Genomic DNA, 14,096 nt, shown 5'->3' with positions numbered 1-14,096 from the left:
GGTGACTAAAAAGAATGTGAGAAGAATGAAAGCGAAATCATTAAAGTGAACAGCAGTTGTGGATTATGACACATGATGTCTCAACCACACACCTTCAGTCCATTTCTAACAAGAGGAAAGCACGCTGCGTTATTAGGGAGGGAATTAGCAGTAGAAAGTGTGCCCTACACTAAGGAATGATAGTAAAGATTATGTGAGGCCCATTTCCTTTAGGATCACCAGAAGTGGGCGATTTCCACTCTTTCCCCAACTGAAACCAGATATTGTGGGTTATCAAACTTTATGAATTAAAATATTCAACTTGACAACTACCAGAGTTACTGTAATCTGGAAGAGTGATTGGCTTAGTATACATTGTAAACAAAGATTTGACTCATGGTAATGTTTTCATGAGAAAAAAATTACAATGCTAGTATACCTTCTTTGCACACTTTCCTGCCTGAAAGAACATAAGCAATGCCATACTGGGTCAAACCAATGGTCTGTCTAGCCCAGTATCCTGTCTCTGACAATGGCCAGTACCAAAGCTTCAGGGGTAGTGTACAGAACAGGGCAGTTGGAATGATCCATCCCTGTCTTCTCCTCCTGGCTTCACATTTGTTTCCTATCTTTTAACCAGTTAATGATCCATGAGAGGATCTTCCCTCTTATCCCATGACTACTTAGTTTCCTTAAGAGCCTTTGGTGAAGGAGCTTGTCAAAGGCTTTCTGGAAAGCCAAGTACTCTATGTTGACTGGATCACCCTTATCCACATGCTTGTTGACACCCTCAAAGAATTCTCAGATTGGTAAAGCATGATTTTCCTTTACAAAAGCCATGTTGACTCTTCCCCAATAAATCATGGATATCTACGTATCTGGTAATTCTGTTCTTTACTATTGTTTCTACCAATTTTCCCAGGACTGAAGTTGGGTTTACCGGCCTGTAATTGCCAGGATCACCTCTAGAGCCCTTTTTAAAATTGGTATTATATTAGCTAGCTTCCAGTCATTTGGTACAGAGGTTTGTTTGTACAATAGGTTACATACTACATGTAGTAGCTCTGCAATGTCAAATTTGAGTTCCTTCAGAACTTTTGGGTGAATACTATCTGGTCTGATGACTTATTCCTGTTTAATGTATCAATTTGTTCTAAAATCTCTTCTACTGACACTTCAGCATGGAACAGTACTTCAGATATGTTGACCACAAAGGATAGCTCTGGCAAGGGTATCTCCTGCACATCCTATCTAAAACTTTCAGCAAATTCTTGGGCATCCCAGTATACCAACTCATAAACAGAACACTGAGGACTGCCACTCATCAGTCAAGGTGGAGTGAACAGTGATGGCTCAAGGCAACAGCTAAGAATCTAGTAATCCAGGCTTCAATTGATGCACAGCTAATAACATGCTCTGCACACATTATTGTCCCTGAATTCTCTGCACTCATTATTGTCCCTGGAAGTCCCTCCCTCCCCACAGAAACACACCACTACAAGACAGAATTATTCTTTGGAGGAGACCACTTTGAAGGTTTAGCCCAGCAAGAGCTATAAATGCAAGGTGCTTGTAGGCAAGGAAATCATGAATTTGTAAAATACCATCTGAATTCGATTAAAGAGACATACTTTAATCTACACACACATACACAAAGTAAAACTTGTTCAAACACGTATCCCCCAGCCATAGATCCTGCAGACCCTTCTTCATGCAAGTAGTACATATTCCTCCATCACGATGGACAGGTGGTGAGGCCAAATCTGAGTGATTGGCATTTGTGACCCCGTGTACCAAATCACTAGGCCCAGATCGAGGAGTCAGGCCCAGCTCTGTAGGACAGGAGCCACTGTTGCAGGGTGAGCGTGTGGTGGGCTCGCTCTCCATCACCACTTCCTGGTATAGTGCATCCGCTGAATCAGGAGGCCCCCAGAATAGACCCACTGATATCAGAGAGACTAGTGACATCAGAAATACTTTTTAATTTCATTTAGAATGGCCAAAACCAGACCCTCTGAGAGGACCAAGGGAGAAAAATGTTTTAATGGACTTCAGAACAGTTGTGAGGTGGAACACAACTAGTTTGGCCACAGAGCCGTTTAATAACTGAGGCCAACATACTTAGGGAACCCATCTCTGCGTACACTTCTTTACAAACTAAGCTATGGCTTTCAACTGTAGAAATGAGATAAATATACTTAATTTAACCAGCCAGCTGCTGGTTAACAAGCCACCAATCCACATTTTAAACTCTGCCCCTCCCTACATATCCACTCCTTGTCTCCCGCAGGCTGGTGCAAAGTTGCCTGAAGTTAGTGGGACTCTTTCTGTGGACTTCAATGGGCTTTGGATATGGCCCTTATTGCATCGCCTTGCCCCTCACCCTGTTTCCTCTTCTCCGCCAATGACGCCAGCCTCAGTCGCTTACTTGTCAGCCCCTCCCACAAACACCTTTGAACATCCTTTGATCCCACCTCTCATGCATGCAGCGCTCGCTGAGGCATAAGGCTACTATTCTCTCCTCCAGACCCATTTCTGCTGTGGTGCCGACACGCAGTCGGACAACGATGATGCAGTAAGGCCAAGGGACAGCTGAGGCATGCTGATATTTTTGATGAAATAATAAAACTTTAAAAAGTTAGAAAATGTACATAAAAATCCAGGCTAGATGTCTTTCTAGAATCCATCGCTCAATTAGAAGTTATGGGCTTGATGCAGAAATTATTGGGTGGGGTTCTTTAGCCTGTGTTATACAGGAGGTCAGACTAGATGACCACATGGGTCCCTGCGGACCTCATAATATACTTATACAATCTTTCTCATCGATAGATTTTAAGGGTGTCGCTCTCCCTCCATGTTGTTATTCTTTTTAGACTGTAAGTTCTTCAGGCAGGGACTGTGTTTTCCTCGCTGTAGTGATTAGCACAACTGGACCATGATCCCAAATTGGCCCTCTGGGTATTAATGTAATATAAACAATTAATAAAAATGAGCTAACTCAATACAAATCTTATTGACTACAGCATTAATAGCATGCAATCTCAGAAATAGGCTATTATCCAAACAACCTGACTCAAAAAGAAAAAAGAATCCCCACAAACACACTTTCCTGCGCAGACTTTAAAAATTGCACTGAATGCTCCATCAGTTCCAAAGCTGATTTACACACAAAGGGAACAAAGAAGCTACCTTCAAGTACATGTAATTCTCTTAGGGTCTCATCCGTTGCCTGTTGAAGTCTTTGGAAAGATTTCCACTGATTCCAATGATCTTTGGATTAGGCACTTAATGGCTGAGACACTTACTGGTATCAAATGCTTCATAATTATTCTTGTAGTGCAACTCCTTTGGGAGGATTTGCTTTCGCTATATAAGTGATATTCCAAGTAATCAAGCAGGAAAGTGGTTTCCTTTCGGAGCAGGTCATTGTGGAAACAAACAACCTATGTGTGTGCAAGCATTGTTTGCCCATGAGTCGGGGCGGGGGAGGGGGGAGAAAGGCGTTTACCACATCCTGAGAAAACAGCGACCAAATATACTGGACATTTGTAAGGCCCCTATATGTGAAAGGAGCTTAATAAATTGCACAGGGAGGATTAGATTTTTGTCAAAATGTGAGGCAGGACAAATATCAGACCTGGTTGGAACACAGGAAAACACTTTTGAAAACACATTTGTACAATTTTACTGTACATTTTCAAAACTCTACAACCAGCTAAAATAAAACAAATTATCAGTCAGAAGGAATATAAAAAGAATCCTGTTTTGTTCTGGTTTTTTAAAATCTCATGATTTTTAACCTAATCCTTTGATTTTGGGGGGGGGACCCTAATTTGTGGTTTGTGAGCATTTGGGGAGTGGCAATACTGCTTTTGTGTTAAATCGGTGTAAAGGTACTTATACCAGTATAGCTATTCCCATACAGGAAAGAGAATAAACTATACTGGTGTATGGCACTTTTGTACTGGTATAAAACTGTTTCCACTAGTGGCTGTGCCATTATTTCGGTTAAAAAAAAAAAGTCAAACCCTTAACCCAGATAGCTATACAGGTACAAAACCAGTGTTTAGATCAAGCCTAAATGAATATATCTTCATCACGGCACCTCTGTGAGGTAGGAAGAATTATCCACATCTCAACAGTGGGGAACTGAGGCACAGAGAGGCCAGGGATCCTGTTTTCTAGCAAGGTAAGTGCCCACAGCTCCAGCTGAAATCAAGGGGAGAAGCAAGCATGCTGCACTTGTGGGGAGGAACAATATCAATAAATCTGGCCCTAAATTACTTGCCAAAGGACACAGGGAAGTCCATGGCAAATCCAGCAACTGAGACCAGACTTCAAATCCCAGTGCAATGCTTTAACCATAGGAGGCCATACTGAGCTTGCTTTTGTTGACAGTTCTCATTTAGAAACCCTTCCCCCTTCAAACACGGTTGGCCATTCACGGCCATAGGGCCTCCACTTCCAATATTACATCATTTAGAATTACCAGGCCAAACAGGTTTGTAGAAAATGCCATAAAATAACACTATTGAAATTCAAATTCATCTTGATCCAGCACCTTCTGCTTTGCTGGCTCTCGCTCGCTCTCTCGCACACAAACCTGTCACATTCAAAATGTTGTTGATAAAGACAGGACCAGTTCATAACATCTGCTTCCCTAGATGAACAAGGCTCTTCAAAGAGCTGTGTTTCCTATTCCCGTTCCATTATTCCTCCCCCACACACACACTTTCCTGACTATTTACCATGGGTTATTGTCTTCGTTTTGTTATCTAACATACAGCCGAATCCTGCAAACATTACCAGGCTCTCCATGAAAGGATTCATGATAGTAAGCACTTCACTCAGTAAACAATAGTTGTAGAACAGGCCCCTCTGAATGATAGCTGCTATGGTGCAGATCCTTATAAATGTATGGCACTCTACAAATAACACTATGAATAAAGTGTTTCTCCAATAATTTATACAATATCATCATCATCACCATAAAAACAAAATACTTCATGACCAAAAGGACCTGTGTGTCTCAAAATCTGTTCCACCAATCTAAGGAATATCACTTTTTTCCTAATGACAATATAATCCAAGGAATGTTTGAAAAAACTTGGCACAACCCACACCATATTAAGGAACACAATACAGTACTCTGACATTACAAGCACTTGTCAGACTGACCCAAGTACCGCAATGTTGGACATCAAAAGTATTAGCCACTGATAGCATTAAACCCCCATAGTTTTACAATTTCTTACTTCCCCAAGGCACAAAACTGTTTATAGACTACCAAATGTCAAGACAGATGACGAGATAGGGCAGGAAGAGGTTAGGTGGGGAGTGAGTAAGTGAGTGACACAGAGGCCCATTGGTGGTTCACTGCTGCGTGCCAGCAACTCTTAGTAAGCCTGACAAACTCACTACACCTCATACACTGCTGTCATGATATTTACCTGCATCGGAAGAAGTGGTTTTTTACCCATGAAAGCTTATGCCCAAATAAATCTATTAGTCTTTAAGGTGCCACCGGACTCCTCGTTGTTTTTATCTAAAAATAATGTTGTGTAAGACAGTGGTTCTCAAAGCCGGTCCGCCGCTTTTTCAGGGAAAGCCGCTGGCGGGCCGGACCGGTTTGTTTACCTGCCACGTCCGCAGGTTCGGCCGATCGCAGCTCCCAGTGGTCGCGGTTCGCCGCTTTAGGCCAATGGGGGCTGCGGGAAGCAGCACGGGCCGAGGGACGTACTGACCGTCGCTTCCAGCAGCTCCCATTGGCCTGGAGCTGTGAACCGCGGCCAGTGGGAGCCGTGATCAGCCGGACCTGCGGAAGTGGCAGGTAAACAAACCGGCCCGGCCCGCCAGCGGCTTTCTCTACACAAGCAGCGTCCCAAGTTTGGGAAACACTGGTCTAAGCTAGGGTTACCATATTTCAGCAAGCAAAAAAGAGGACGGGAGGAGCCCCGCCCCAGTCCTGCCCTAGCCCCGCCCCTGCCCCTTCCACTCCCTCCCACTTCCCGCCCCCCTCAGGACCCCCAACCCTCCCCCTGCTCCTTGTCCCCTGACTGCCCCCTCCTGGGACCCCTGCCCCTAACTGCCCCCCAGGACTCCACCCCCTACCTAAGCCTCCCTGCTCCTTGTTCCCTGACTGCCCCCTCCTGAGACCCTCCCCGCATCCTAACTGGCCCCCTAGGACCCTACCCCCTACCTGCCCCCTGACTGCCCCAACCCTTATCCACCCCCCGACAGACCCCCGGGACTCCCACGCCCCATCCAACCACTCCCCACCTCCTGACAGCCCCCCCCCCAGAACTCCCGACCCATCTAAACCCCTCTGCTCCCTGTCCCATTGACTGCTCCGATCCCTCTCCCCACCCTGCCCCCTGACAGCCCCCCCGCTCCTTGTCCCCTGACTACCCCTCCTGGGACCCCTGCTCCTAACTGCCCTCCAGAACCCCACCCCCTACCTAAGCCTCCCTGTTCCTTGTCCCCTAACTGCCCCCTCCTGAGACCCCCCCACCCTAACTGCCCCCCCCAGGATCCTACCCCCTACCTGTACCCTGACTGCCCAAAACCTTATCCACACCCCCACCCCCAGAAAGCCCCCCCCCGAATGCCCGACACCCCCCCTGTCTCTTGACTGCTCCCTCCAGAACCTCCCTGCCCCTTCTCCGACCCTCTGCCCCCCTTACTCTGCCGCTCAGACCAGCGTGCCGGGGAGGAGGAGCAGGGGGAGGAGCTCCAGACTGCTGGTGCGAATGGCCGGCTGGTGATCTGCGAATGCAGGGAGGGAGGGAGTGCTCTCAGCTGCAGGGGAGAGGAGGGGGAAGTGGAGGAGGGGCTCTCTCTGGCTGTCGGAGCCCCATGTAAGTGGCACCATCCGTCCGGCTGCCCTGTCAGCAGCGCGTGCTCTGCTGGGGAGTCCGGACATTTACAAATTCCCCCTGGACGCTATTTTTAACTCTAAAAGCCGGACATGTCCGGGGGAATCCGGACGAATGGTAACCCTAGTCTAAGCAATCACACTTATCCAGAGAAAAACTGTCCTGGGCCAGAGCCTCAGCCCCAACACAGCCCCCTTTGTTCGTCTCTGGCATTAATTGTAGCAAGGAGTTTCACAGGCTTATTATTATAAAAAGCATTTCTTGTGGTCAATTTAAATGTTTGGGTTTTTTTGCCTTTCAATTTCATTGAATGTCCTCTTGGGCTTTTTTTTTTATATTAGAAGAAAGAATAAATAGGAGTGTCTTATTTCCCATCTCTATACTATTTATGTTTATACACACTCATAGCCTCGCTAAATAGTTCCAACCTTTTCTCTCTCCCCTCATACAGAAGTCTTTCCATGTCTCTATTCATTTCTGTCACCTGGCTTTGAACCCTCTCTATTTCTGCTTTTTTGTTTTGTTTTGTTTTGAGACAATGTGACCAGAATTCAACATAGTATTTAAGGTCAGAGCACGCCATTAACTGATATGACTAAACATTTTTAGCATTTTCTCTCCTGTTCTTTAGGTATGCTAGCACTATGTTTGATTTTTGGCCATCTCAACACATTAATTAGTTTTCTTTGAGCTCTCCACTTTTTCCTGGATAGTTACAGTATATTTTGAATATGTACAAGTAGTTGAAAATTATTCCTTCTACTTTACATTATTTTGATTTTGTCACCATTGAATTTCATGTGTGATCATGTGGTCATTTGGTTAGGTCCCTCTGAGCTTCCTCAGAGTCTTCTCTAGTCTTGATTGACCTAAATAATTATGTCATGTAAAATATTGCCACTTCTGTTCATTTCCATTCCCAGACCATAAATAATTATACTGAACAACACTGGTCCTAGTATGAAAATGTGGGGCACTCCATAGTTAACCTTAGGCCAAGACAAATATTGATCATGTTTTCCCACTTTATTTTCTCTCTCTTTACCTGTTTCTGATTACTGGAACTGAATATTACTTTGGTTATTAAGTTTCCTTAAAACGCTCTTGTGAGGGGTTTTGTCAAAAGGCGCATTTGAGAGTTTAGATAAATTATGTAAACTAATTCACTTTATTCACTATTTTGCTGGGGTGTCACAACGTTAAATTCACTAGCATATAGTGCTTTGAGATCTTCAGATGGAAGACCACCTACAAGTGCAAATTGTTAGTAAATAGGTGCAGAGCGCCATGCTGAGTTACAATATGATGCACCATCATTGCGGAATGTGTTGCTGTATTCATTCTGAATACTCACCCCACTACTGCCATAGGCCCCCATGGAACAACATGATAAACTGAACCTGTAGGCTTACACTGAAACATTACCCAGCAAACTTTTTAAGTACCACCCTCAAAAGCAGTAAAAATCAAGTATATACAAGTGAGCACATGAACACTGCTGTTATGCCTTTCATAAATATTCTAATTGTTGTATTCAATTTCTTATACGGTGAAAGTGAAAATAAAGGATCGGTTTGCATACCAACAAGCTTTGTGACCGTATGCTTAAATTAGGATGCTTTCAGCTATGACTAACCACTACTCAACATTTAGAACAATTCTTATAATTAGTAGCTGAAAAGACCAACAAGTGACAGCTAGAGGCTATTAGGAAGATGTTCTTTATTCATATGTCTTAACACTGGTTTCAATTCAAAGGAAACTCTACTGAAGCTAACCTCGTGCAACTTTACACATTCCAGCTCCCTCACCGTGAAAGCTGAAACAATGTAGCCCTTGTCTACACAAGGAATTTTCCCCCGATTTCTGCCATTGGTGGCAGGCATTGGCATAGCTGCACCAGTGTAAACCCCTAGGAGACACAGGGGACAGTGCGTTAGGTCCACCTAAACTGGTTCCAAGCAAAGATAAGTTACACTTGTACAAACAGCGGCTTTGCCTGCCAACAATAGTTATTTGTATTGATGTAGATCGGGGTCGGCAACCTTTGGCATGCGGCTCGCCGGGTAAGCACCCTGGTGGGCCGGGCCAGTTTATTTACCTGCTGACGCGGCGGGTTCGGGATGCGCTGGCCGTGGCTTCCCACCGCCCCTATTGGCCTGGGACGGCGAACCGCGGCCACTGGGGGCCGCGATCAGCCGAACCTGCCGCGTCAGCAGGTAAATAAACTGGCCCGGCCCGCCAGGGTGCTTACCCTGGCGAGCCGCGTGCCAGAGGTTGCCAACCCCTGATGTAGATACATGGGTGTCTGGCCACCAAATGGCTATAATCCCCCTTAGGTTTAAATATAATCTCTGAATTTGATCCAATAAATGGTTGTTACACAAACAACATGGTGCCAGCAGAGAAGGGTGTAGCAGAAAAAGCAACCAACAGGAGGCTATGGGTGTATCCTTACACCCTCCTGTTAGTTCCTTTCTCTGCTATAACCCATCTCTTCTGGTCCTCTGCATACAGGTTATACCAACTGGAGTATAAACTCCTCTCTGGAAGGGAAAGGGAAAAAGAAGGGCAAATAAGTCATGTTTGTCTATCAATTGGCTGCAATAATTAAAGAGAACAACGGGTATGTTAAAGTGTGTTAGATATGAAACAGGTCACGTTAGATATACCAGACTTTTCCTATCACTGCTTACAGAACCTTACCCAAGTATAAATCATTACCATTATATGGAAGTAGTTTTAGAGACAGAAAGCTTTGCATACTTACATTTTAATGGCTTGCTTTTAGTTACTTATCTGGAAACATAGCCTCCTTCTGATAAGGAATCCTAATCACAAGGATTATGAAAATACTTTTGCAAAGTAGTCCTTTGTTTGCATTCAAGTTTATCAATTTATCCTCGAGCTTTCAAATTCAATTCCTCTTACATGTGCTGACTTTATTTTAAATGTTTAGAGGGAAATCTGAGCCCCATTCACTTCAAAAGGGTCACGATTTTATCCCTAGAATGTTGGCTGCTTAAATCATTTAATTTTTCCTGCAGAACAGGTTGATGCCAAAATGAAGCATTGATGTGGATAGACTTATAGCCATACCTCCCGGCGCTGTGATCTCTTATCTCATAAGCTAAACAGGGCCAAAATGTGGATAGGAAACCTACATGATGCAACTATGACGCAGACTATTCTTCCCCCTGTGTCAGTACTATCAAGTGTCTCAGACTGGTGTTACTGTGCTACTGCAGGTGCAAATGTGTAGATAAAGTCCTAATCACATATGGTCATTAAAGACTTCATGGGACTTTTTGCAACTGTAGGGGTTTAAGTGTTTTAGCCAAATTCAAACTCTAGCAATTACATTTTGTCTTCCTAAATTTTTCCTGCAGTTTCAATTGGAAGTGATCTCTCTCTGTTATTATATAACTCTTTGAAAAGCACTTTGGGATCCTTCAGCTAGAAAAGGTGTAAAACGGTGAGATATTGAAATCATCTACACTACAGTCTTTTTGTTTGGTCCATTCCTCTCTTACCATCACTTTACACTAAATTAGGCAGTACATTAAATGCTAACTGTTTCACAAAAGACAACTCTTGCATGCTGCAATGCTTGAATAAAAACAGATGAACAGAAACAGACTTCCTTTTATTCATGTTATCTGAAGGAAATCTAGGTCTCTGCAGATGAATGTCATAATATAAAAACTCTAGGGGCAAACACTGAACTTAACATCAACATATTTATTTTGCAAAGCTTGTTGTAAGATTTGTTTTTATTTTTTTTCTTGTACACCGAGATCCTTGGGTATTTTAAGCCGTGGGCTCTTGCTTTTTAAGATAACCGGTCGCATATACAATGAGTTGCAAAAATGAGTATGCATATCATGTACTCATTAGTCTGCAGTCCTGACTGGAGAGAGGAAGGAAGAAGCCCTAGCTACGTGGAGACTCCTTACACAATCTGAAGAGCTTGTTTTTCTTTTCACATAGAAGCAAACTAACTCTGGGCAGTAACTGAACCGTCAAATGTTACAGGCATCTTAAAATAGTACCTGGTAGTGAAAAAAAAAAATGCACCTGTCTCCAACTTGTGGAGCTATTACTTTCACTTCTTACATTATCTTTTAAAACAGAAGAAATGCTATATATAAAATTTCTCACCAATACTTTCCACCCTTTCTACCACGCAAAGCAAGGCACAAGACAACATGCCTCATAGCTGTACCAGTGGGAGGCCGAAAGTCTTATTTATTTCATGTTGTTTTTCTAACATCAGGCTCACAGCAAGCTGCACATTTAGACAGTACCCTCACTACACAAATACCATACAGAGAGAGCCACCAAAGTCGCTGGGGCACCTGCCGAGTAAGAGTAGGCAGCCTCGGTGCCTCCTCCTTTGCCTACTCTCTACTCTTGCCTCCCAGTTCCTATTTGCGTGGTGCTCAGCAGAGGACGTGTCTGGTAAGACTGCACCACAGAGGGGAGAGAACAGACTAACGGGAGGCACCAAGGGGAAGGAGAAGCTGCTCGGAGGACTCGGGGACTATTGGCCAAGCTAAGAGTGAGTGGGACAGGAGCTACCGGAGGGAGCTATGGAGAGGTTAGGAGTTAATAGGGAAACAGAATGTGAGTGGGGATGATGGGGGATTTTAATGGGTTGAATGAGGCTCAGGAGCCAATGGAAAGACAGGGTGGGAACTGGAACTGATGCATGGAAGGGGCTAATGGGGCTAACTCCCTCCAGCTCCTTTCTGCACAGCCACTGCACCTCCTTTACACTTATATTTACCTGCCACTATGCCAACCCCTCCCTTTAATTCTGAGGGGTGCCAGGAATAAGGACCTGCCTTCTCACAAGTGCTCAGGGGAACCAACCCTGTGAGGGAAATCAGTGATTTGTTTCCACTGGAAGTCAAGTAAGTTGTTACCTTTCATCAGCCCTAACTGCACAAAGCTTAAAAAAGAAGAAATGTGTGCCTAAATGCAAATTGTTTTGGACTATGCAAATTAACTCATTAAATAACTTGCATAAGATGGCACGTGGAACTCCTTGAAACTTGGCAGCTGTGCACTCTAGCAAGGGAAATCTGTAACAACATCTCTAAAAATTATTATTAGAGGATGCACAAATGGTACAAGGAAGATGGAAATACGTTCAAAATGTAAAGTAGGGAGATAAAACAGGGATATAAAAGTCTAAAAAGGAAAAAAAAAGGAAAAAGGGCTTATGTAGGCATCACATGTTTTAGCCATACAATAGCCTCAGCGTCAACAGTGTGACCTCGTAGTGTGTTTTTGTTAAGAAAGATTCTCAACAGCAAATATTAACAGGACCTCTATGATCAGTATCATACAGCAGGAATGGCATTATACAACTGCCAGTTACAATTTAACCTTGCCTTGAACAGGTCAAAAACTGCACTAAGCAAACTGTTCTGCTGCCCAGTTTTCCTTATCCCAAAGCACTCCATTTCCCAGCATCCAGGCAGCAAAGTTTAGGGAACAGAGTGCATTATAAAGAGCAAGGAACTAAGTATTGAATCCCATACCTCCACTCAGACTTGTAAGATTAAAGATCTCTTCACATCTAAGACCTGAACTTCTGTTTCTTAACATTATTTTCTGTTAGTCAGAGAGTGAGGCTGTAATTTTAAATCACACAGAAAGTAAACTGCACTTTCCCTTCGCCCACATGAGGATGACAAAGGAAGGATGGAGGAAGAAAAACAAAAGCTAAATTTTGCAGGATATCAGACCCAAACTGTTTATGAAATCTCATCTTTTAACGGTTCTTATTTTTTTAAGAGAGCCCTGGCTTTTCTAAACAGCAAACAATTTATTTGTGCTGCATATTGTAATTTGTAAAACAGGGGTGTTAATTTCAAATGGATATAAAATTCACACAGAATTAAAAGATTGCATTGAAAAATAAGACAGTTTAGAGAATTCTGAATCCCTCGCAACACCATTGCTTGGAAATCTGTCAATACACCAGAATGCTTTAGGGCCTGAGTGCCATTTGCTGCACTGTCACTTTAAAGGAGACTCAGAGAGCATGAGGATTAGTTAACACATCATTCAATGTACAACTAGTTCATAGATGGATAGTAGTAGAAAACAAGCAGAAGTTCAAATGGTGAGTTTGTGAGACTCTTCAGAAAAATCGCTGAGGCAAAGGAAGGGGTGGCCTCTTCCAAGGGAGTTAAAATGAGGCAATGCCTGGATTCTAATCCAGAGAGGGTCTATTCCAGGGGTCGGCAACCTTTGGCACATGGCTCGCTAGGGTAAGCACCCTGGCGGGCCGGGCCGGTTTGTTTACCTGCCACGTCCGCAGGTTCGGCCGATCGCGGCTCCCACTGGCCGCAGTTCGCCGTCCCAGGCCAATGGGGGCGGTGGGAAGCGGCGGTAGGAAGCGGCGGCCTGTACATCCCTCGGCCCGCACCACTTCCCGCAGCCCCCATTTGCCTGGAACGGCGAACCGCAGCCAGTGGGAGCTGTGATCGGCCGAACCTGTGGACGTGGCAGGTAAGCAAACTGGCCCGGCCTGCCAGGGTGCTTACCCTGGCGAGCTGTGTGCCAAAGGTTTCCGATCCCTGGTCCATTCACAGCCACAATAAATATTTCTGACCTCAAGGTCATAACTTATATAAGCAGTATTGTATTTGAGAAAATACTTCCTGGCCACTGATATGTGTTCCTCAATTTCAATATTACTTAAAGACATATGCAACATTTCTTAAATCCCCAGGAGATCATAGTGGTTTTGCATGTCATACTGAACACAGGTGCAGTAGCAAAGCACTGATCTTATTTTGAATTCTCTCTTAAGGACTATGGGTCTTCAACAACTCCAAAAATAAGGAACTATGTTTATCAAGCTGGGTAACCAAAAAGAGGTACACAGAATTAGGAAACACTTCTGGAAATATCAATCTTGTCTAACAAAAGCAAAAATGACTCAAGATGTCAAGGAGGATGCGGTACACCCAACATAACTTCCCCTAAGATTCCCCTATTTTGTTTTGTAATAGGTAGCAATGAGCTACTGAAGAAAACAGTAGTTTGGATAATAAGGAATAGAGACACCATAAAGTTTAGCAAGACACTGAGTAAAACACACGAAGAAGAGAGATATATACAAGACCTTGGGTCTGACTACTGATATTAAGAGGATGCAACTCCACTAACTTGGCCCAGTTGCTTACACTAGCTAGACACCAGAAAATGAAGGCGTATCAATTG

The sequence above is a fragment of the Emys orbicularis genome, chromosome 10 (genome assembly GCF_028017835.1).
Source record: "Emys orbicularis isolate rEmyOrb1 chromosome 10, rEmyOrb1.hap1, whole genome shotgun sequence".
In the NCBI taxonomy this organism is placed as follows: Eukaryota; Metazoa; Chordata; order Testudines; family Emydidae; genus Emys; species Emys orbicularis.
This window is presented reverse-complemented; position numbering follows the sequence as displayed.